The 25,327-nt window shown below is 41.8% G+C and overlaps 1 protein-coding gene across 3 annotated transcripts in view; it reads left to right on the plus strand.

The window, feature by feature from the left end:
• LOC149205420 (uncharacterized) overlaps window positions 1-25,327 on the plus strand; it is a 39,824-nt gene that overhangs the window by 2,640 nt on the left and 11,857 nt on the right. The window contains exon 2 of one of the 3 annotated variants that reach the window (XM_089395062.1): window positions 1,216-1,659. The exons of the other annotated variants lie outside the window; for them this stretch is intronic. The gene's annotated coding sequence lies outside the window, so the exon portion shown is untranslated. Of the gene's footprint in view, window positions 1-1,215; window positions 1,660-25,327 lie in introns of those variants that run through there. 3 annotated transcript variants of the gene reach the window in all.

The following is a 25,327-nucleotide window of genomic DNA, read 5'->3' on the forward strand; positions in this document are numbered from 1 at the left end:
AGAAGAGTTCGTTCCTAGTAATAATCTTTATCCCTATGTTCTATCTAAGGCAGAGTACCTACCGGCCAATAATCTAAAGATGGTGCACCTCATCCTGAGAACAGGTTATTTAAAGGAGGTACAACTGAACCTGCTTGTGAATCATTTGTGGGCTTTACATCCCAAAGTTATGGCCTTATGCAATTTATATGCACATCATTCTAACCTGCAGCCACCATGATCTCGTTGACTAGAATTGGATTATTGGCTTATGAGTAGTCTGGACACTCCATATACCTCTCTCCAAAAGCAATCTGCCAGTGACAAACCCAAATTCCAAAGTGACTAGGAAGGCACGTCTTCATTATGATTCCTATGCTTAATTTTGAAGGTATGTTTTACAATAAATATTGGAGCGTTAAGCTAAATTTGGCCGTTTAGTACTCTGTACTACCTCTAAAGTTTGCGCGTAAATAGTGTTCCTGAACTCAAGAAAATGACAATCTTCTCAGGCAAGTCTTAGCCTTCGTTTTCTTAACCTATGGCTTGTTCTCATATCATAACATGGGTTATCTAAAAATTTCCTGCTTTACACAAGCAAAAACTAAATTAGATCTAGTAATTTATGGAGGAAATGGGCATTGCATTTTTCTAGTGCAACTGTTATGCTAGCGCTCCTTTGTTTGATCAAAATTTGGTAAAAAATCATTGAAAGTTCCTGCAAAATACTTTTGGGTCATTTAGCCCAATTGCAATCTCCTAGACAGGGGAAAAGACGATTTAGATAGGTAGAACCCTTGGAAAGTAGTGGATTTACCTTGAACAACATGTTCTCAATTATTTTTCAACTGCTTTCTGTTTTATATTTCACTGTAAATTCTGGAACTTTGATGAAATCTTTTAATTGTTTGATATTATACAACGAAATACAAAGGCAACATAGAGATGCTAGAGGGCAAGAGTTCATAGATTATCAACTGTGCACACTTTGATATTACACAAAAGTACACAGTTTAAAGTGGTGCCGAGATTAATCACTAAGGATACCATTATCCAGAGGATGAAAATAATTAAGGACCTTGTGGTGTGTTGGTTGTAGAGGTGCCAGTCCATTTCGAAATCACATTCCTCTTTGAAACAAAAGGTTTGGGGATGGATTTTGCGTCGAAAAGGGTTTTCTATCAAGCATAAGTTTCATAAAATTAGTGTGACAAATGTTACTTGTGTTTTGCGCAGCAAGGATGAAACAACGGAGCATGTCTTTTGGAGATGCTAAGCTACCAAGATGTTTTGGGCATGGTTTCAAGTTGAATATCTTTTCTTCTTCGTTTCCTTAATTTCATGGAAAAGTCCCTTTGATGATTAGGGACAATTGCAAATCCTAGTACAATTACTTGCTATTTGATATCTTTGGAAACATTGATGTAAAGCTATTTTTCAAGAAGATCCCTTCCCTTTTAGCTTAGGGGATTTGAGTTGTTTTAAATAAGAGTTGGCTTTTTTTTGGAGGGGGGATTGTTAAACTCGATGTCATTCGCTGTGGTGTTTAGTCCTTTTCTCTTGGTGCACAAGAGCATATGCTTTTTGTTTTGGCCTATGTAGGAGGAATTTTCTTGGTACCCTTATTGTTCATGTGATGTAACTCTGATCTACTATGTACTTATTTGCTCCTTGGTGTGATATAGATTGCATTTCAAAAAAAACACAAGGTTGTTTAAAACTACAATGGCCCAATGTGCTCAAAATATGTAATGGTTATGTTATGTTATCACCTCTGCATTTAGAGGATATTCTCCCCAATTTCTAGTGTAAATGACAAAACTTATGCTGAAAAGTGGGTTGGGGAACCACTTGGGTTGTAAATATAGGGTGCCTTTATGACCTACAAAATAGGTAATAGTCCACTTTGTTCCAGTAGTCCTAGAGTTGAGGTTGAGCAATGAATCTTCCTCAAGTGGAAGTTAGGCCTCTATGGTATCTCGATAATGGATAAATTGTATATTATTTTCTAGTAATGGTAATAATATAACTTCAGTTGATTGATATTCTACGCATAATGTATGCCAAGGTGAGATGAAAGATACAAGAAAAAAAATATTGTATCCAACAACTTGAAAGATGGTGTAAGGACTATAGTAAATGGACTTCATCTTGTGATGCTATTAGTTCTTTAATTTCTCCATGTCCAAATGTAATCACATATTATCACCAACCTGGGAGTGATGTCGAACACAATGTTTAGTAACTATTTTTCACATTTGGTCCATGCTTGTAATGAAATATCTTTGACTTTGGCTATTTACTATTTTCTCAACAAAAGAAGAAGTTATCCTACTCTTCTTGTTGATGAAATATAAATGGAGTATAGAGAGTAATCAAAACCTCATATAGTGCAAAAGAATGAAAAAAACACACCTCAAGTGACTAATTGAAGTATGAGTTGCTTTATTATAACTATGTGTAGCACATGTACATACTTGTCCCACTACTTATTAGACTGTTGATATATTTGAAATTCACATGCCGATGTCTTGTTGATCACATCGTCTTGAATATTAGTTTGTGCATGGAATGAAGTAGAATTTTGAAGTTTCCTATCAAGCAATACTCCACAAGGGTACCAAAAATGCTAAGAAATAAAGGCTCACTATCTCAAACAACAATAAATGGGAGACCAAATTGTGCCCAGTTTTTCCTAAAGAACAACTCTCTCATAGTAGTTGCATTGTTTGTCTAGTTGTATGGAGTGAAAATGTCCATTTAATAAAATGGGCAAACTACTTTGTAAGTTGTGGTGGGAAAACTACTAATGAAGACCATAAATTAGTTCCCATAACCAAGAGGCAAGGGAACTAATAGTGGTTGGTATAATTTGTGTAACATCCCAAATTGAAATTTACAGCTAATAACAGACACATAGACTAGGCTATAGCGAATAAAGTCACAAGTATGCATGCACCATCAAAAACACCAAGAAACTGGGCAAATAAGCTGAGCCATTTTATTAAATTGAACTATAAGGAGTACATATAGCAAGGAACAAGTGCATCTAGGCTTGCATAAGCAAGCTGGAGCAAACCGAGGTGGAAGACATGACTCCCACGAGCTAGGAAACTTTGGCCCAATATTCTTCTGTGCAAACCCAAAAACTTACAATTGTTGTTGCAATGAAAACGTTGAGAATGCCCCTTTGTAGTGCCCGGAATCACCTAAAAATTCATTTATAGCTTCTCCCAAAGATACTCAACCAAACCCAGAAAGGAATTTGCCTCATACTAACCACCCAGAAAACCCACAAAATTGTGCAAATTACCAGATGAATAATAAAACACACTGCTAAACAAAAATGGGATTTTTGGCCTGAATACTGCCTAGAAAATTCTGCAAATTTACCTCTCCTCCATATACCCATAAAAACCCAAAAGGGGTTTGGACCACTAAATTCCCTCCAATGCTGGGAAAAATCCCTCAACACTCCTTGTACCTCCTAGCAAGCCCAACTCCAAACTCCCAGTCAAGTCTCCCCCACAATTAACTCCCTTCTATGAATTGTGTAGTCCATAATCTCCTTTGCGCAGGCCCAACATAGGAAAAATTTGGCACAATAAACAGCCCCAAGTCAGCCCAAAATTTACTTGAAATCTTCAACAAATACCAAGGGAAACCAACCCACAAAATCTCGGAACCAATTCCAGCACAATATGGCTCTCCCAAGAAATGCATACTCTTGTTCTGTGTCCCAACTGCTCCACGTCATGACTCGCTGTACCTGCAAACTCCTCCCTGAACAACTCTAAAGTGTGAAGATGTCTCCCTTAGAGTGGCACTCGAACTCCACTGAAGGTAGAGTGGAGATCTCTGCTTGGAATCCCCTAGTGCTAAACATCACTTAGTTGTTTTGGCTCAACAACTCAAGAGAACTTGGTTTTATTGTCAAATTGTCAAAAGCCCCTAAAATGAGAGCCTCACCTCCAATTTATAGCTAGCCATCCCTCATGCTCCTTGTGGGCTCCACCCATCAAATTCCCTCTCTCACCCAATTTTAATTCCTCCAAGGGGTGGGTATTCCCTTGGAGTGGCCCTCACTCTCCACTTCCCATCGAATTTCTTGGATTTTCTAATGTTTGGGGGTGGCACCTTTATAAATTTTCCTTTTTCACCCATTTTTCCCAAGTTTATATGTCAAATATTTATTAACTACCAAAAATTTCAAAATTAAGAATGCCGTTAGCAAAATTATTAATTGGGGACATGACAGTCCTCCCCACCAAAAATTACTTGTCCTCAAGCAATGCCTGAACAAGTGCCTCCTCTATCAGCTTACCTAAATGATTACTACAAACGATACAAGGGTCCCAAACATGCCACTAAGTCATCCCTATCCCCAACACTATATTGTCATTAACGAGTCCCTCAATACTAGGAAACCAAGTCGTCCTGGTCAATGTGAAGCACTCGTTGCTCCTCTCAATGTCCAACTTGGTATAGGCACTCAAATCCCTTTGCATACCATTAATAAAGAGAGCATCACAATCATATAAAGTCTTGTTTGTCTCCTCGTGCAACTGCTCTATTGAGTCATCTATCTCATGTACTCGAAGGGTGGGCAATCGAAGATACAATCCAACTCCTATGGAAATAAATCCTTGCCTGCACGAGCTTCCCTTGAACTCCCCCTATTGGTCATCCCTCCATGTTGGTGAAGTCCCTCGTGCCAATAAAGAATCGCTAAAATCAAATGGAAAGTCGGAATGATCTCCCCCGTCAAACCCAACTCACCCCCAAAGGTAGCTAAATTGTCAAGTATTGTGATGCCAGGGTCCCAAGCCCATCGCATGAAGAAACTATCCTATAGACCTTGCGACACTCTAGTCACGACTAACTGTATAACATGCTCATATCAGAGCCTCATCTCATGTAACTCTCGGCCATAATATCTGTGATGATCGAGGTTATGTCCATCTTGCCAAGGGAACTTAGCAATGCTCGCGCCTATCACTCAATGGTTGGCCTCAATCTGAAACAACCACCTGCCTTGCCATATGATGAAGACCTCAATGATCTGCCACGTGTCAACCTGATAATGAACTGGATCACGACTATTGCAATCGTACTCGTTAAGTAATGGAGTGTCCCCACATCAAATGGATCCCTGGTTCCCATAACCATACTAGAGGTCCACCAACTCCCACACCTCGTGGGTTGCCGCTTCATAGCACTACTACCTACTAAATCCCATCTGATCCTCATCTCTGACCCTTGTATGTATACCATAGATGGACCCCAAGTATCAAGAATTTGTCCCAAGCATGCAAATCTACCCTGCTCCTGCCAGACCATGCAGTGAAATCCACTATCCCAACTCCTGATGATACACTTGGACACTGCTCGGAGTCTGGGTACCCTCTTGTAGACAAAGTCTACCATCCACTATCCCTCAGGCTCTTGTAACGCCTTAGACTATCTCGCCAAAAGTGCATCATGCAACTCCCTTGCAATCAGCTCCCCAAGTGTGAGCCCAGGAGTTGAACCTATGCTACCTCGGCAATAAACCACGCCATCCCTAAGCCTGTATCTGTCAGCTCGTGCCTCCACCAAATGTCTCAACTGGAGAGTCTCCTCCCCGCCCATGACACATAGTATCTCATCCAACTGCCTAAGGTGGGCCTCCCATGTCCTATTGCCTGAACAGAGAGAATCAAGGGGCAACAACCAAACAATCTGCGACTGTAAACAACACTGGAGAGCGATGGGTGGGTAGGTCCTCAAGGGTATGATCAAGAGTCTGCAAGGATACCGACGTGTAATCCTATGGATGTCCCCATTTCTACCTCAGATCTGTTGATAACCCAATCGAAGACATGTCTCCATTGAACATGGCACTCCCATAAGCTAAATCGCGTCCTCATCGATCCTAGGTGAGTTGCACCCAACGTTAAACCTAATGTCCTTGTCCATAAGTCTCCTTGGTGGAAATGCTCCAAGAGCCCACTGTGTCGCACCGTATGCCACCAAGTATCCTTGTACACCACAACATGTTGTACCTTGTGGCCTATCCCTATACACCACAAGATACCCCATGCTACTGTTGGACCATCCTATATCGTCTTGTATCCTACCTGTGTCATTGTACTTGGCACTCCCCGCATGTACTCAATGTGATGGGAGTTGCTTCTCCTACTCCACAACATACACCAACATGCTACAATGAACAACCATGCATCTTTGTGCTCCTCTGTAGGCCACTGCTAGTCATTGTATGCTCCTACACATCCCTGAATGTCATGGCCTAAAGTTGTGAGAATATGCATTAGCCCGCACCCGACTGGCATCATGACCTCCACCGTTGCCTCATCATACCCTCCGACGAATGGATCTCCCCTCCAAATCCTCCTGGAGGGACCTGAGAAGTGAATATTCCTAGGTACCAGAAGTGATGCCACCACTGCTATGATCCTCCGTGTCCTCTGTGCCCCACATAACTGTGGAGAATCCCCAACCCCATACAAGGCAATGTCTGGTGGCCTACCAATGCCACCTCCTCCGATAATCTCCTGCCATAATGATGATTATCTTGTGATCCCAAGCATATCCAACATAACCTAATGACCCATGGCGTTCCCTCACAAGTTGACTGGCCATTGGTGCTGATTCCCCTCAAATGTGCGCTTGACCGTTGGGTCAATTATACCACCAATGCCATAGTCAATCTGTGTATCTAGCCAATGGTAGGTAGTCCTGTTAGGGCTCCAAGAAACTCTCCTAGGTTGTAGCTCGGAGATGCCTGGTAATATATAAATTAAACTATTTTTGCATAAGTTTATTGGAAGGGATGTTGGTTTGGTTCAAGCCAGATAACCACTTCTACCCTATTTTCACTCCAGACATACATGAACACCCTTAGACTACAAGGCTTTAGACCACCAACACTCAACAGTTTGGGAATTAGGTGAATATGGAGACTACTGACCACACCAGCAGATACACACAACTATGTGATGGCCGGCTGCAACCAGTAAAGAAACTTGTAGATCTAATCTATCAATGCAAATACAAGACGATAGTTGTTTTGCATCAGACACAAAAGAAACCTGAGTGGCCTACTCACTGATACATTCAATATTTCAATACATAGATAAGATGACAGTTATCTATTATTAAACATGGAAGCAATCATGAATACAATGCTACAGGCACAAACTTAGAACATAGAACAAATGGACAGTGAGCATGTAACAACAAAAGAAGCTTGCATTACTGAAAATGAAGATGAGACGCTGCAAGTTACAGAGTGTCTATAGTCTCCAGAAGTTGAACCTTATATCAAATGCCAACCTTGATTACATCTTCCTGGTGGCTATTTATAATTTTTCATTGCAACGGCCTCCCCGGTCTTTTAGGGATAGCGGGTCTTTAATTGACCACCAACTGCATTTAATTGTCTGATAGCGTCTCTGAATGAAGTTGCTTTCTTCACGGTGAGAACCTGTTTAGTTCAAGTGCTGTGCTGTCCTTTAGGTGGTTACACTGATTATGGCAGTGGACTCCCATGACTGTTTAATTCGGTAGCTGAGTCGTGTTGTGCCCTTTTATCCTTCGACCATGCTCTTTCTTTAATTTAGTTTCATGGTCAGACTATCGCCAGAGTGATGGAGTCAGCCATATTCTCCTTCGGGTAACAGATAGGACGTGGGACATGGAGTGCATGGGCAGATGAACGGCTGGGATGATCATGAATGGTGGTCGTCGGATCAATGGAGATGTGTGGCGAAGGTCGCTTTGCAAAGGCTAGCAGTCGTGGTGGGAGCGGGACATATCCGGGCCGTTAGATCTTCAAGCAGGTAGATCGGATGGTCATTGGCTGGTGGAGTTGCGCTGACAGTAACGGGTGGGGTGGTTTACTTTGGGCGGTAATGGTTTTTATCGCACGAACATCAGGCAGTAAGTGGTAATTGTCAGAATCCGCGTGATTCCATTCAATGAATGACACGTAGCAGCGGAGGAGAGAGAGAAACCACCCATATCGCGCGAGTATCGCCTGCGCTAGTTGTCCGTGCGATAAGAGCAATGATTGTCAGATTTGGCGGGTTGCCTTTATCGGGAGGAATGTGGGCCGTTGGACTGGCAGGAAAAGATCAACGATGTAGACGCGATGAAATGACGAGATGCCCTCAGGAGCTGTGCTGAAGGCGCGTATGGCACATGGGTAAGGTTTTATGGGTAATTTAGCTTTGTGCTTGGGGCTAAGGCTAGAAAAGGGGGTTTTTTCGGGTTTAGAAGGTGAATGAAGGAACAAGAAGGGTAGAAAGTGAGCGGGGTAAGAGGAGAAGGGAATAATGGCCCATGTGGGACCTCTTTAAGCACAACAAAGCAGACCGAGCCTTCCTTTCAAACTTCAGAGAGTCAGCGCTACATCTCAGGGCTAACACTGGCTCCTTCTGGGGATGAAATCCTCCCTGTGAGGTTTCAAGAACTGTAGACCACTGCCTTCTACATAAAAACAAGATCAGAAATATTGCCTAGTATTCCATTGGGCATGGAGTCTATTTAAGCCTACACTAAAACTGTAAAAATAACATATTTACAATGTTGAGGCCTGAAAGCCTTAAACAAAATAAACTTTCAAAAACCGCCCATTGATTGGGCCATAAAAATTGTTTCTCCTTCCAAACTCTGTAGCATGAAAGTATTGTTCCCCTGGACCTGAGCGATGATAAATGATCCTGTCCATAGAGCATCGAATTTACCAGGATCTCCCTGCCTTTCCTTCAGTGCATCCCATTGGAGAAAACAGTCACCATACTGAGAATTGACCCTTTTTACCTTTCTATGAAAGGTTTCTTTCTCTTGGTCAATGTGCATGTCAGCCAATTCATCAAAGACTTGCAAAAGCGTGTTGAGATGGTTTATATTTCACCCCCTCTCTGTATGCTCTCATCCTTGGATGTTTTTCGTGGAAGCTTTTGTACACCTGCTGAATAATAAGGGCTGCTGTGTACTCGGTTGTGTCATTTGTGGCCTGAACAATTAATATAAATGGTGAATCAATGTATTCTTGTGTGGGGGACACAAAGACTTCACCTGCTCCTGTAGCTTTCTTAGAACAAGCCCCATCAAAGAAGGTGTCCCAAATCTGTGGGCCTTCTTCCTCTGTGATCTGGCAAACTGCCTTTTCAGGCTGTGTGGAGGCCAACTGGGCAGGCTTCGTAATATCAAGACTGAGCTTATCCATGTCAGCCTTGGGCATTGAATTATGGCTGGCTCCAGTGCCTAGGGGGAAATTATGAGGGATTTTATCTTGAACAGACAGAGGAACATAAGATGATGGGGAGCTGACTTCACATTTTTTTATCACTGGGCTGAGAATAACAGCTGGTTGGTCATTTTGCAAATTCACATAGTCAGTGGAAGCTTGGATGGTTTTAGGCTCAAGATCTTCAAGGATAGATTTCTTGAGGGACTCATTCTTCACTGGTTCAATCAGAGGCATGGGTATTCTTGGCTTCTAAATTTCTGATTGAAAACTGAAAGAAGAAGGGGAATTTTCAAGGCCTCTTACCTCTATGGCTGGAACTTTGAGGATGATGGGATCAACTGCTGGTTGCTTCTGCTTATTAGCTTGTTGTTCTGCAGGGACAACAACTTTATGAGCAGGAGCTTCTTTGACATTATTCATCATAGATCTCAGATCATATTGGTGCTGATCGACAGTTTGTAGAATAGCTTCACCATCTCGTTCTTGGCTGATCTGACCATTGAATAATGACTTCTCATAGGCAGCTTTGGTTAAAAAAGGGGCACTGCCCTTGTCTTCCATACCATGGATCTCATCATCTTCTTCAAACTTCTCTTCTTCCATGACTGTATTCTGAAAAAGGGTCTTCGCCCTTTGGTCTTCATTTGCATCTTTGTTTCTTTGCAAAATCTGTGACTGATCATTTGCTCTTCTATATGGATTTGGGTTTCTAGGAGAAAATGTATTAGGAGCCCGTCCTTTCCCTGAATGCTGCTCAACCTTCAGCTTGGAGATTTCAGAGGCCAATGACTCTATCATCTTGGTCATTTTGTCTATCTTGGGGTCTGAAGATGAAGAAGATTCACCCCTCTGTCTCCTTCGATCAGCATGTCCTTTGAGTTTCTCTGTAGCCATGATATTGGATTCTAACTCCAAGGCTGCATCCTACATGTCAGCCGGAGAAGCACATCTTCTTTCTCTCAATAGCAGGCAGAAGTCAACATCAAAGGCATTGGCATAGGTGAGCTTGATAGAGGTGGGAGTAGGTTTCAATTCAGCTGGTATCTTGCTATACATGCGGTTAAACATTTTATTGAAATCAAACAATGACTCCCCATTTTCCCTTTTCAGGTTGCCAAACTGACTATGATAATAGAGCAGATTTTTCTTATCCCCTCAATGCTTTAGGAACACATCATCTAAGGCCTCAATGTCTACTATAGACCTAGGGGTTAATTCTCTGAACCATTTTCTAGCCTCTCCATCTAGGCTTTGGACGAATATCCTCATCCACACATCATCTTCATTGATATATAGGTTATCAGCATATCTATGGAACGACTCGAGATGTTCTTCAGCTGTAACCCCTTCAGTCCTAGTGAACTTAGGCATGTATTTCTGATATTCTCCAGCAGACATTGCATTCAAAGGAGTAGGCAAGACTAAGGGCCCATACCTAGCAACTATGATTCTTTCCATTTTGGTGGGTGCTTGTGGGCCTGCCATGACTGGGGTAGATGAAAGAATGCTGGCAGTTTGAAAGATAGGGAGTTTAGAAATGACTGACAGGGTCAAAGGAATATGATGGACAGGAGGGGGGGTTTCCTTTGGGCTGAAGTCCAAAGGAGGACCTAAAGAATAGGGAGCTTTATGAATCTTTGAAAATTTCTCTTCACTGCTAGTACTAGAGGCTATATTCTTAGTATGTATGTGCTCTGTTACAAGCCTTTCTTGCAGAGATGCATAAGATTGTTTAGATTTACCTGATCTTGATGCTCCCTTTTGTGATGTCTTTCTTTCCTTGATAATCTTCTCAGGGTCAGGTATTGGGTCAGCTGGTGACTTCTGAGGATTTCTCCGAGTGTGCCTCATGAACTGAGCCAGAACTGTGATGTGGAGTCGCCAAGAGGTTTGGCCTCCAGTAGAGTCACCAGATAGATGATTACAACCAAAAATGTGTCCAGACATTATCTATCATCAAAGCTGGATCTATGTCGTTCTCCCAGGGATGCTGAGCTTCAATCTCCTCTCCTCGGAAGCGGCACCAATTATGTTAGGACTCCAAGAAACTCTCCTAGGTTGTAGCTCGGAGATGCCTGGTAACATATAAATTAAACTATTTTTACAGAGGTTTATTGGAAGGGATGATGGTTTGGTTGAAGCTAGATAACCACTTCTACCCTGTTTTCACTTCAGACATGCATGAACACTGTCAGACTACAAGGCTTTAGACCACCAACGCTCAATAGTTTGGGAATTAGGTGAATATGGAGAACACTGACCACACCAGCAGATACACACAACCATGTGATGGTCGGCTACAACCAATAAAGAAACTTGTAGATCTAATCTATCAATGCAAAGACAAGATGACAGTTATTTTGCATCAGACACAGAAGAAACCTGAGTGGCCTACTCATTGATACATTCAATATTTCAATACATAGATAAGATGACAGTTATCTATTATTAAACATGGAAGCAATCATGAATACAGTGCTACAGGCACAAGCTTAGAATAGAGAAGAAATGGACAGTGAGCATGTAACCAAAAGAAGCTTGCATTACTGAAAATGAAGATGAGACGTTGCAAGTTACAGAGTGTCTATAGTCTCCAGAAGCTGAACCTTACATCAAATGCCAACCCTGATTACATCTTCCTGGTGGCTATTTATAATTTTTCATTACAACGACCCCCCTGGCCTTTTAGGGATGGGGGGTCTTTAATTGACCACCAACTGCATTTAATTGTCTGATAGCGTCTCTGAATGAAGTTGCTTTCTTCACGGTGAGAACCTGATCAGTTCAGGTGTTGTGCTGTGCTTTAGGTGGTTACACTGATTATGGCAGTGCAGTCCCATGACTGTTTAATTCGGTCGCTGAGTTGTGCTATGTCCTTTTATCCTTCGGCCATGCTCTTTCTTTAATTTAGTTTCATGGTCGGATTGTCGCCAAAGTGACGAAGTCGACCATCTTCTTCTTCGGGTAACAGACAAGACGTGGGACATGGAGTGCATGGGCAGGTGAATGGTTGGGATGATCATGAATAGTGGCAGTCGGATCAATGGAGATGTGTGGCGGAGATCGCTTTGCAGAGGCTAGTGGTCATGGTGGGAGCGGGACATGTCCGGGTCGTCAGATCTTTAAGCAGGTAGATTGGACGGTTACTAGGCAGTGGAGTTGCACGATGGTAACGGGTGGGGTGGTTTACTCTGGGCGATAATGGTTTTTATCGCGCGAACATCGGGAAGTAAGTGGTAATTGTTAGAAGCCGCGCGATTCCATTAAATGAATGACACATAGCGATGGAGGAGAGAGAGAAACCACCCATATTGCGCGAGTATCGCCCGCGCTAGTTGTCCGTGCGATAAGAGCAATGGCCGTCAGATCTAGCGGGGCTGATCTGACGGTGGAGGCCGATCGGGCTGGTTGCCTTTATCGGGAGGAATGTGGGCCGTTGGACCGGTGGGAAAAGATCAATGACGCAGACGCGGTGAAATGACGAGATGCCCTCAGGAGCTGTGCTGAAGGTGCATATGGCACATGGGTAATTTAGCTTTGCGCTTGGGGCTAAGGCCAGAAAAGGGGGTTTTGTCGGGTTTAGAAGGTGAATGAAGGAACAGGAAGGGTAGAAAGTGAGCGGGGTAAGAGGAGAAGGGAATAATAGCCCATGTGGGACCTCTTTAAGCACAACAAAGCAGACCGAGCCTTCCTTTCAAACTCTAGAGATTTAGCGCTGCATCTCAGGGCTAACAAGTCTCACTGAGATCCCAATGCCAACCTGGGCCTCTAGTATCCTTGATGCTTGAACATGCCTATTGACTCTCACTCTAGCCTAGAATTGACTCCATACGACTAGCCCACTCTATCTCTGGTCTACAATCAACTCCATATGACTAGCCCACTCTATCGAGTACTAACTTAGAATGTCTCGTCATCCAACCCCAAGGAAGCGATCGAAAGCACAAACCACCGTACATTGAAATAGCCCTCCAACTTGCGAATGTTGCACATTGTGCAGCTCATGTCGCCTCATCTCGTTGGTTTGGTCAACATATATAATATGTCTAGGTAACTCCACCTCTCTCTCCCCTGTATAGAGGTAGCCTAACAATGTTGCAAACCCCATTTATATAGGTCTAAAGAGAGATTTTGTCTTAAAGTATTGCAGCTCTGCTGATGGCTTGTGCATCTATCTGGTCTAAATCGGTGGTTGGCCCAAAAGATCACTGCTCGTCCTCCTCCACCATGGGCTCTACATGGGTCACAACCTGCCCCTCCACGACTAACTCACGTCCCTCTATGTGTTCTCCATGCTGCTATAGGTGGTCTTCGTCAAGGAACTCAATCATGGCTCTGGGTACCTTTGTATCTCCTAGCACCTCATCTAGGGACGACACCTCATCAACATATGGTTCTATGGGTGTAGGCTCTACTCTCTCCTCCAAGGTCAACCGGTGCTATCAAAGATGTCTCCAACAATGGTGATTCTTGCACCACACTCAGTATATCGATGTTCCCCTCACCATCCTGTGCGTCCTCATGCTCAACCTCCTCCTCAAACTCCTGACACCTAAAGATCAGTCTCCACCAATAGAAATGTCCCTTGGTCTCACCCTCTAACTGCCCTCCTCTATAGGATGATCTCGTCCTTGACCTATGCTTCTCTTTCTCCGTCTCATCCAGAAAATGAGGCATTGTAGGACAACCAAATTGGCCATATGTTTGGGTGTTGTACTGTTGGGCTATGTGTGCTTGGCTTCTTTGTTGGTTTTGTACCATTTGTTGCATCCCCTCTAGGACCTGTTAGTTTTGCCTCCTCAACATTTTTTTTTGCCTCATTAACTCCTCCAAGATCCCCTATGTACTTTTCCCTTTATGCGTCATTTAAGTGCCCATAAATTCACTAGTAACTATGCATGCATAGCCAAAACCTCCATGATCTTGCTATCTCCCCCACAGTTGGCCAAGATCATGCTTCAATACCATTGTAATATTCCAAATTGAAATTTACAGCTAATTACAGAGACATGAACTAGGCTATAGCAAATAAAACCATAAGTATGCATGCACCATCAAAAACACCAAGAAACTCAACAAATAAGTTGAGCCATTTTATTAAAATTATGAACTATGAGGAGTACATATAGCAAGGAACAAGTGCACCAGGGCTTGAATAAGAAAGTTGGAGCAAACCCAGGTGGAAGAGATGACTCCCATGAGCTAGGAAACTTCGGCCCATTATTCTTCTGCACAAACTCAGAAAGTGACAACTGTTGTTGCACTGGAAATGTTGAGAATGCCCCTTTGTAGTGCTTGAAATCACAAGAAAATGTAGCTATAGCTTCTCCCAAAAATACTCAACGAAACCCAGAAAGGAATCTACCTCAAACTAACCACCCGTAAAACCCACAAAATGGTGCAAATTAACAGCTGAATAATAAAACACATTGCTGAACAAAAAGGGGATTTCTGGCCTGAATACTGCTCGGAAAATTTGGCAAATTTAGTTGGACCTCTCCTCCAAAAACCTATAAAAACCTAGAAGGGGTTTGCTCTAGTTCCAACCCTCCAAATTCACTTCCAATTCTTGTGAGGTCCTCCACTAACTAGGTAATTAATGCTATAGGAATTCAACGATTGAATTCCCTCCAAAATGTTGGGAAAATTCCCTCAACACTATTCGTACCGCCTAACAAGCCCAACTCCAAACTCTCGGTCAAGTCTCCCCCAAAATTAACTCCCTTCTATGAACCGCGCAGTCTAGAAGCTCCTCAGCGCATGCCCAACATATGAAAAACTTGGCACAATAGATAGCCCCAAGTCAACCCCAAAATTTACCTAAAATATTCAACAAATACCAAGGGAAACCAACCCACAAAATCCTGGAACCAATCCCAACACATGACGGCTCTCCAAAGAAATGTGTACTCTTGTTCTGCGTCCCAACTGTTCCACATGATGATTGGTTGTGCCTACAAACTCCTCCCTGAACAACTATGAAGTGTGAAGATGTCTCCTCTAGAGTGGCATTCGAAGTCCACTGAAGGTAGAGAGGAGATCTTCACTTGGAATCCTTTAGTGTTAAACAACACTTAGTTGTCTTGGTTCAACAACTCAAGAGAACTTGGTTCTTTTCTCAAATTGTCAAAAGCCCCTAAAATGGGAGCCTCACCTCTAATTTATATCTAGTCATCCATCACGCTCCTTGTGGGATCCACCCATCAAATTCCCTCTCTCACTTAATTTGAATTCCTCCAAGGGGTGTGTATTCCCTTAGAGTGGCCCCCATTCTCCACTTCCCTTCAAATTTCTTGGCTTTTCTAATGTTCGGGGATGGCACTTTTATACATTTTCATTTTTCATCCACTCTTCCTAAGTTTATATGTCAAATATTTATTAAGTGCCAAAAATTGCAAAATTGAGAATTCCCTTAGCAAAATTATTATTTGGGGACATGACAATTTGACTTTCCTATAAGTAGGCTTTGGAGTAATACAGAGTGAGCATACCCAAACAAAGTCTTCAAAATTATTCCTTATGTGTGGCCAGTAAAAGTACATAGTAGATGTTGCAATATCTTATTAACACTAAAATGGTGTAATGTCCCCAACTGCTTAGGAGGCATAAGATGGGTTCAACTAGCCTAACCAAGTTCATGTAGGCTAAGGCGGGTAAAATTTTAATAAGGGAATATGATTCACCTAAAAAAACATTATAAATGCTTAAATGGTAGAAAAGGGAGACATATCATAGGGTAATGAAAAGTCACTTTCATTTTATAAAATGAAAATCTCATAAAATGTTTTTATGAAACTAAATAGGTAGAATGGTAGCAAAAATGACCACTAAATTATAAAAAGGGAAAAGTGAAAAGTTTCTCCTCATTCTATGACTCGCATTTTGATAAAAGAGATTTTTGAAAAGAAGCTTAGGGTTTGAGAAACCATGGCCGCCATTTCTAGCTTAGGTGTTTAAACTATACACTCTAGTTGGTTAAGCAAGTGGAACCACTCAGAGTTCACCATTATGTTACCAAGGAGCAGAAGATTTCTAAAAGATAATAGAGGTACAAGGTTTTATCAATTGATTTTATCTTATAATATTAAGTTTTTTATTGTATTCTACAAGATGGAAACACTCAAGATGATGACCAACCTCCTAGTTTAATTTGAGGCCAAAGCTAAACTAATATCAGTGGTTCGAATTAGTTTGAAGAGGGCCGCATTCACCCATTAAAGTGGACAATTTTACCTTTAGATTTTTGTAGTTTGGATTGTGTATTGGAGGTTGTGACTCATCACTATAGAGGGGTCGAGTTTCTTGGTAAGAAGGGTCGACTTTACTGGTCATTTGTTAGCTGAGCTCCATCCTTTCCCTCAAGTCTGGTTATCCTCATTTGTTGGACGAGTTGCAATGGTAAGGTTCGAGTTTACTGGGGTCGATATCAACATAAAGGGGTCGTGTTACAATCAAGGGGCACTGTGTAAAAGAGTTTGAGTTCAACCATTAAAAGGGGTTGAAACTAGATGAGGCTTGAAGTCGAACCTCCTTATCCCATGTTGGGTCGAGTTCACTGATTGTACATATTCTTATGCACAAGTTTGGTCCCAGATATGGTGGATGTGGGAGTTGAAGCTGAGCAACTCTATTCTGAAGTTATCTCTTGAGTCAAACTCTTATTTTGAGGTCTGCCATTCACCTTCAAGGACTAATATATCAAAGGTTGCTCACTGAAATAATCTCAATTGCGTTTACTCTATTTATCCATTGTCTTCTCTATGTATTAAATTAGAAGATGATTGTTTGTGCTTCAGATTTTATTATATAAATTTTGTATCGGAATTGTATGTTTATTTGAGAAATAACTTCAAAAAGACCACTACAACACTATGTAAACAAATTGTTTGCAAAAACATCACAATGAAACAGACTCTATAAACTTAGAAATTTTGTGTTTTTTCAAGATTTTCCAATAAAGGAATTTCACAGTGGTATCAGAGCATGTTCTTGGACAACTATGAGGTTCAAGGGGTAGTTTGTAACCATAGTGGATGAGTTCAAAAGATCACTCTTATGTCACTTACAAAAGACACTACAAAACGAGAGAGCCCACTCTCATTATGGAGGAAGAGCATATTTCAGAAGTAGAAGAAAAATCCCCTACTAAAGGGGAAAGGGGTAGAAGAGACACCTGAAAAGAAGAACCAAACATGGGGGATAAGGAGAGTCAAGCATTTAATAGCCTGCTTAGTGCACTGAATGACTTGGCTAAGGGCCAAAAGGAGATAGTGGATCTCATGAGCAGGATAGAAAGCAAAGGGAATTCCACCGAGAAGGAACTTGTTAATGGAGAAGGGTCTAATAGTTCATAGGGTAGCCATGCCCATACTACCATGCAGAGCCATTCAAGCTTATACAACAGAGAACCTAGACCCAACATGCCTTAGTTAATACGTAAGACGACATAAGACTAGACAAAGCAGACGAGTCAGGGGATTCCTTATGTAGATTATTTGGAGTATAGATCATTGGGATGTGAGTTCCAGTATATTATAAGTTTCACTAGCTTCCCCCACCTCCAATTAAAAAGCAAGCCTAAGGCAACTCAAAGGGTATTGAAGCAAAATCAAGAGCTACAAAAAATATTGGGAAAGGTGACCATTCCTTGTTTTGATGGGTCATCGAAATGTTCAGCTAAATTGTGGGTCCAAAAGTTGGACACCTACCTTTAGCTACATCAGATGACCAAGGTTCAGGCCATTAAGTTGGCGATATTACATCTGGACAGGGACACCCATGAGTGGTGGTATTATGGGTTATGTTGTCACTCACTGCTAAATGTGTTTTCAGCCGTGAAAATGGTGAAAAAGAGCATGAAGTTTTTCAGACAGATTTCAAGTCACAGAAGCTCTCAAAGCTAAATCAGACCCTCTCCATTGGATAAGTCTCGGAATAAGCTTTCCAACGGTATGAGGAAGACAAAAAATGGACTTTCGAATCAGAAGTTAGATTAGATTGAAGCTACCCTTTGAAAGCCAAAAAACAAAGAGAAAATCACTAAGGGTAAGACCCATCGCAATTTGCAATCAGAGTTTTCTTAAGCGGCAGCAGGGGAAGACAATGAAATTTGTGATCAATGATTGCCGATATCGGCAATCAGTGATTGGAAGTCCATGGCCCATAGTCTATCGGCGATCAGAGGTCTTGCCAGCGACGGACGAGTAGGCAATTGGAGGTTCGGGGTGAATCGACATATCAGCGATCGGAGGTCCATGGCCCATAGTCTATCGGCGATCGGAGGTCCTGACAGCGACAGACGAGTAGGTAATCGGAGGTTCAGGGTGAATCAGCATATCAACGATCGCAAGTACTGGAGGGTGCAACCAAATATGACGTCATGACACTGTCGAAGGCTGATAACATTAAAAATCGCCGAGATTCGGGCCTCTAGTGTTAAAGCGTTGGGGAGGTCTTATTGCGATCAACAAAGGAAATCAGTGGCAAAACCAGAGAAGGGCAGGCCTTTTCTCTCTCTTCCAACAGGGCACGTGACAGAGTACTATTGGTCTCGATAAACCCACGTGGTGTCCAACATCATCATGACGTGGTAGTATGGAGGACACATGGCATGCAGATCTCACATTTTCAAGGTTCCAACGGGGGCACATTAGGGTGACACATGGCAAAGGATGACGTCACATTAGAAATCACAAATTGCAGATGAGGCATGTTGTTACGTCCATGTTAAAACTGTAATTGCGATCATGCAATAAAGGGGCTCCGATAAGGGGGCTGGCTTGCGGTCACATAAAGGGCCGAAGAACCAAGGTCCAAGCACTAAAGGGGTATCGGCGATCGGCGAACGACGAAGTTGAAATGTTGCAGCTCCAAGTTAAAAGTCCTTGATTGCAAGCCGCCGATAAGAAACCTTTGATATTTGGCTGAGCACCAGGTCACAGCCCGTGGTCCTATGATGCAGAAACACTGAAAGGGGCTAAAATGTAGGGGGCCAAAGGAGATCGGCGTTCAGAGTTTCTAAAGCCTATTCATTTTTAAATCCCCCAATCTCTGAGCTCCGATACACTTGTATTAACTGCTTCATAGGGAGTATATGGCTCTGATAAGTGTAGTACAGAGCTTTGAAGGTGGATGGGTCGATAGCGGAAGTATTAAATGAAGACATAGTGCAGTAGAAAATCAGTATGGGGGGGCTCAAGAAGACTAATGGCTCGACATGGATCTCCACTCAATCATAAATATAAAGGATTGCCCCAACAAACTCTACTTTTTCTCTGTGACAAACAAACACAGTTGATCGCTATCGGCTACAGACAGAGGGGAAGTTTGGAAATTAAGATGAAAGTGACGGGAACCAGCCGAGCAGTAGGAAAGGAACATCATGGCAGAGACATGGCTTGATCAGAGGCCTTCACAGGAACAACAGAGGGACACTTCCTCCATCATCTTTCTGTTTTCCTTTTCTTTTCATTATTCTGTAATTTCTGTTTGTTTTCAAGAAAGGAATCAAATCCTTGGAAATCATTTTGGGGCAGCAGAGCTATCGCAGGCCTAGGCAGCTAGTCAATCTGACAGTTGTCCCTGAGCTGAGATATTTTGTAAATGTGGATTCAAAACCCCCCTTCTCTGTATAAATAAGGGGGAGAAAGAATTAATACAGGTTCTGAAATTTTGCACTTGAGGGTTTGAATTCTGTGATTCCACTTTTGGTTCTACTTGGTTGTTCATGAGGGACTTGAGCGATACACTGTTGAATGTTATGCATTGGTTATTTGGATCCTCCAAGTATTAATGAAACTATTCTGATGATTCCTTGCAGATCAATGCACAGTGTGTTTTCCCCTTTGTAATCTCATTCCATATATGTTTTTCTGTCTCTAAAATAGTGTGATGAAGCTGTCGGTTTCTCCCTTGTTCATGATTGTATATTTGTTACCAAGTAGCAACAGTACCTGTGTTAGCTACATATTTACTTAAGTACCTATAATGTGCACATATTTTCTTGAGCTTTTGGATACAAATGTGCCCATGAGTATATGGTCGCAAAACTTGACTAGCGCTCCACTCATGCCGCTCTTTCATCTTCTCCCTCTTCCATATTTCTGCTGGAACATTGTTGCTTAGGATTTTGTTAGCAACCCTATGTGTCTAATTCCCTCCTTTCTCTCCTCCTCTTCACCTTTACTACCACTGCAAGATTAAGTTCCCTGTTGTTGTGTGTCGGTCACCAGAACTAGACATTCCTCTTTGAGGTTGGCTTGATTTACCCCCTGAACATTTGGATCCATGTATTGGCTTGAGTCTACCTTCATGAACGCTGATTGAACCAAACCCCCCTTTTATTCTCTTTTTAAAACTTCGTGACAATTGGAGTGTAACCAATCTCTCATATAATCTCAAATGCACTCATCTCTTTAAGATGTCCTAGGCACTGGTCAACAATCAACCCAGAGGTTGTCTCTAGGAAGCTTTCTATGTCTCCTGAAGCACTTGTGTTGTGGGTGCCATTTAAAGCGATAACATCTTTTTGGCATCGTTTCCGTGGAACGGATTAGAATATTTTCCCTGGGTACGATTTGTTTTTTTCATTCCCTTTGTGTGGTGAGCAAGGGAATTTTGGGTTGAAGATCTCTCACACTGGCGATTCCATTGTTTTAATTTTATGGTAAACATCCTGGCGACTCCATTGTCCATATCTCTATTTGATCATCATGGCTTTCAAGAACCCTCATACTCACTCTGATGTTAAAGAAGCTGAATATTTTCCCTACCTTTGAAACTGAGATCACTGACCTACGAGGTTTTCAAAATGGCCATTCCATCATTCCTAGCCAACAAATTTGCCCCACTAGATTTTTCCTTTATTGATGGTTATCCAGTCATGTCCCTTCAGTGCATGAATGGAATACCTATTTACCTAGATACAGTGGAGACAGAGATAGAAGGCTTGACCAACACCTCAAATATTTTCATGAATGCATGGAATAACAGGGTATTTTTCTTGAAGATGTACAAATGAAATTGTTCATGTATTCTTTAGAAGAGGATGCTAGAGTTTGGTATAGGACAATACCTCATGGTAGCATATCTTCCTTAAAGAAATTTCACATAACATTCAATCATTATTGCGAAAGATTATATCCACTGAATGCTATTTTTGAAGATTGTTGCGCAGATTTTAATGTTGAAAATATGCCTGAGGTTAATGATCCTGCTAAAGATGTTTCTGGAGCTCCGCTCCAAGAAAACATCTACTCACATCAAGAAGCATCACCCAATGAGAAAGAAAGAGAAGAATGAAACATTATTGAGCTGCAAATAAACCCTCAGAGGTCTTATTCAGCTGAATTTGATGTTTCTCCTTCCTATGATGAATACAACTCTGATGGAGAGTCAAGTGATGCAGAGCCACAATGCTCCTAGTCATGGGAAGCTGCAAAATAAGAGGAGGCCCACTAGGAGGTCAGAAAAGAGGTTGTAGTTTACAATGCACATCCTTATTCTGGAGAACAAGATTAAGAACCTCCTCCGATTTATGATTCATATTATTTAGACGAGGGTGAGATGGTCGAGGATTGTCAAAAGGATCTGTTTACCGACAAGTGGGGAGAAAGCTTCTAGCGATAAGTTTTGATCGAAAAATATAAAGTTGAGGAGTCGAACCATATTTGCAACTACGCTGATCAAGAAAATCTTGGTCAGAAGACTTTGCATGAAAGAAAGGCAGTTGTAAATATTTTTTGTCAGTTTTGTGACCCTGTAATTGACCACATGATGACATTCTTAAGTCAGCAACAAGGGTTGTTCCTAGAGCATGTATCATATTTTTTGTTTGAAGATTTTTCATGGTACTGCTTGTTTTGATTTTCAAATTACAGTGGCATGGATGTGTTAGGTCCAACACCCAAATGCTGGTTTGGCTCCATTGGAGGTTTGAACTCACTTAAGTGAATTGAGCCCTATACGTAGATAGGAGTTGTATATAAATAAGCTCACTCGCTAAGCATTTACTTTTTAGTTGGTAGAATTTTTTTTTTCTGCATTTTAGTTTGACAAGGAAAGGACTCTTTGCGAGTAAAGTTTCATGGAGATTTATGGTTATATAAGATTCATTATATTTTTGACTCCATGCCCAATTTTGAAGGCCACTGGTCTGTAGGTTCTTAGCACCTTGCCAGCAAGGCATTGGCCCTAGTTGGAGCCAATGTTGTCACTCGCTGCTAAATGTGTTTTCAGTTGTGAAAAGGGTGAAAAAGAGAAGAAAAGATTACAGACATATTCTAAGCCACATAATCTCTCAAATCTAAATTAGACCCTTTCCATTGGATAGGGCTCGGAATAAGATTTCCAACGGTACAAGGAAAGACATAAATTGACTTTTGGATCAGAAGTTAGATTAGATTGAAGCTACCATTTGAAAGCCAGAAAACAAAGAGAAAATGACTAAGGGTAAGGCTCATCGCAATTTGTAATTGGAGTTTTGGGAAGCACCAGTAGGGGAAGACAGTGAAATTTGCAATCAACGATCGCCAATATCAGCGATCGACAATCAGAGGTCCTGACAGTGACGGATGAGTAGGCAATCAGACGTTCTGGGTGAATTGACATATTGACGATTGCAAGTGCTAGAGGGTACAACCAATATGACGTCATGAAATCGCCGAAGGTCAATAACATTAAAAATCGTCGAGATTCGGGCCTCTAGTGTTAATGCGTTGAGGAGGGCCGATTGCAATCAACAAAGGAAATCAGTGGCAAAACTAGAGAAGGGCGGGCCTTTTCTCTCTCCTCCAACAGGCCACGTGGTGGAATATTATTGGTCCCGATAAACCCAAGTGGTCGCTGACATCATCATGATGTGGTGGTATGGAGGACACGTGGCATGCAGATCTGGCATTTTCAAGTGTCCAAATGGGGCACATCAGGGTGACACGTGGCAGAGGATGATGTCACATTGCTAATCGCAAATCGTAGGATGATGCATGTTGTTACGTCCAAGTTAAACCTTCGATTGCGATCATGCAATAAAGGGGCTCCGATAAGGGGGTTGTCCACGGTCAAATAAAGGGCCTAAGAACCAAGGTCTAAGCACTAAAGGGGTATTGGTGATCGGCGAACAATGAAGTTTTAATGTCGCAGATCCAAGTTAAAGTCCCTGATTGCAAGCCACCGATAAGAAACCTATCATATTTGGTTGAGCCCCAGGTCACAGCTCGTGGTCCTATGACACAGAAACACTGAAAGGGGCTAAACCGTAGGGGGCCAAAGGAGATCGGCGTTCGCAGTTTATAAAGCCTGTTCAGTTTTAAAGCCCCTGATCTCTGAGCTCTGATACACTTGTATTAACTGCTTCAGAGGGCATATATGGCTGCGATAAGCGTAGTACAAAGATTTGAAGGCAGATGGGTCATCATCTGAAGTATTAAATGAAGGCATGGTGCATCGACAAATCAGTGTGGGGGGACTAAGGAAGACTAATGGCTCAGCATGGATCTCCACTCAGTCGTAAATATAAAGGATGGCCTCGACAAACTCTGCTTCTGCTCTATGACAAGCAAACATAGTTGATCGCTATCAGCTTGGGGAAGTCGGGCAATTAATATGAAAGTGACAGGAACTAGCCGAGCAACATGAAAGGCACATCATGGCATAGACGTGGATTGATCAGAGATCTTCACAGGAACAACAGAGGGACACTTCCTCCATCTTTTTGTTTTCATTTTCTTTTCATTATTCTGTAATTTCTATTTGTTTTCAAGAAAGGAATCTAATCCTTGGAAATCATTTTGGGGCAATAGAGCTATGGCAGGCCTAGGCAGCTAGTCAATTTGACAGCTGGCCTTGAGCTGAGATATTTTGTAAATGTGGATTCAAAACCCCCCTTCTTTGTATAAATAAGGGGGAGAAATACTTAATATGAGTTCTAGAATTCTGCACCTGAGGGTTTGAATTCTGCGATTCCACTTTTGGTTCTACTTGTCTGTTCATGAGGGACTTGAGCTATACACTGTTGAATGTCATGGACTGGTTATTTGGATCCTCTAAGTATTAATGAAACTATTCTAGTGATTCCAAGAATATCAATGTGCAGTATGTTTTCCCCTCTATAATATCATTCCATATATGTTTTTCTGTCTCTAAAATAGTGTGATGAAGTTGTCGGTTTCTCCCTTGTTCATGATTGTATATTTGTTACCAAGTAGCAACAGTGCCTGTGTTTGCTACATATTTAATTTAAGTACATGTAATATGCACATATTGGCTTGAGCTTTTGGATACAAATGTGCCCATGAGTATATGGCTAGAAAACCTAACTAGTGCTCCACTCCTGCCACTCTTTCATCTTCTCCCTCTTCCATATTTCTGTTGGAACATTGTTGCTTAGGATTCTATTGGCAGCCCTATGCATCTAATTCCCTCCTTTCTCTCCTCCTCTTCACCTTTACTACAACTGCAATATTATGTTGCCTATTGTTGTGTGTCGACCACCAAAACTGAACATTCCTCTTTGAGGTTAGCTTGATTTACCCCTTGAACATTTGGATCCATGTATTGGCTTGAGTCTACCTTCATGAACGCTGACTGAACCAAACCCCTCTTTTATTCTATTTTTAAAACTTTGTGACAATTGGAGTGTAACTAATCCCTCAGATAATCTCAAATGCACTCCTCTCTTTAAGATGTCCTAGGCACTAGTCTACAATCAACCCATAGGTTTTCTCTGGGAAGCTTTCTATGTCTCCTAAAGCACTCGTGTTGCAGGTGCCTTTAAAGCGACAACAGGTTAGTGACCATGGGTCATGCTAGCATAACCTCATATATTGAATTCACTTAAAGGCTCATAGAGCATTTTGATAAGAACGATCCAGACATTCATTTAGAGAGTTGGCACAACTCAAAAAGACAGGTAGTGAAAAGGCATACATATTAGAGTTTTTGAGATTAGTAGTTATGGTCACAAACATATCAAAGTCTTAGTTGGTGATTTTATTTTTTGAGGGGCTACCTGAGCCTCTACAAGTTTGGGTTAAGGGGTATCAATGAGCCACTCTACAAGTTGCAGTTAATGGAGCTAGGGACATGCAGGTTGTG

Source organism: Pinus tabuliformis, chromosome 1_2, assembly GCF_031772625.1.
Source record: "Pinus tabuliformis cultivar Carrire ecotype Pingquan chromosome 1_2, CPIR1, whole genome shotgun sequence".
Lineage (NCBI taxonomy): Eukaryota > Viridiplantae > Streptophyta > Pinopsida > Pinales > Pinaceae > Pinus > Pinus tabuliformis.